This window comes from Penaeus monodon, chromosome 15, assembly GCF_015228065.2.
Source record: "Penaeus monodon isolate SGIC_2016 chromosome 15, NSTDA_Pmon_1, whole genome shotgun sequence".
In the NCBI taxonomy this organism is placed as follows: Eukaryota; Metazoa; Arthropoda; class Malacostraca; order Decapoda; family Penaeidae; genus Penaeus; species Penaeus monodon.
The window spans coordinates 4,043,720-4,043,973 of record NC_051400.1 but is presented as its reverse complement, the minus strand read 5'-3'; the positions used below and the strand labels follow the sequence as shown (position 1 = coordinate 4,043,973).

General features: G+C 42.1%; 3 pseudogenes; all 3 read left to right on the top strand.

Annotated features, from left to right (window-relative positions):
- Nucleotides 1-254, top strand: part of LOC119581685 — a 17,958-nt pseudogene that overhangs the window by 7,744 nt on the left and 9,960 nt on the right.
- The window catches only part of LOC119581679, a 19,923-nt pseudogene that overhangs the window by 17,776 nt on the left and 1,893 nt on the right, over nt 1-254 (top strand).
- LOC119581681 overlaps nt 171-254 on the top strand; it is a 1,996-nt pseudogene continuing 1,912 nt past the window's right edge.

Below are 254 nucleotides of genomic sequence, written 5' to 3'. Positions count from 1 at the left end.
GAAATGTATCTTTTTGTGGAAATGGATTATTTTCTTAAGCTTCCTTAATTCTAAAGGGAACTTGAATTAACTCCTTTTACAGTGACTGTGTCAGATTTGGGTAAATCGAGTTTATGCCTTCATACTTAAAAGCTGTCACGTCTCGCCAGAGCGCAGGGCACCTGTCAGGAGTTCCGACTCAGCAGAGGGACCTGAGCTTAAGTAGTCGTTGAAAGAAGTTCTTTGGCTCAGTTGCAGGGTCGTTCTAAAAGGAA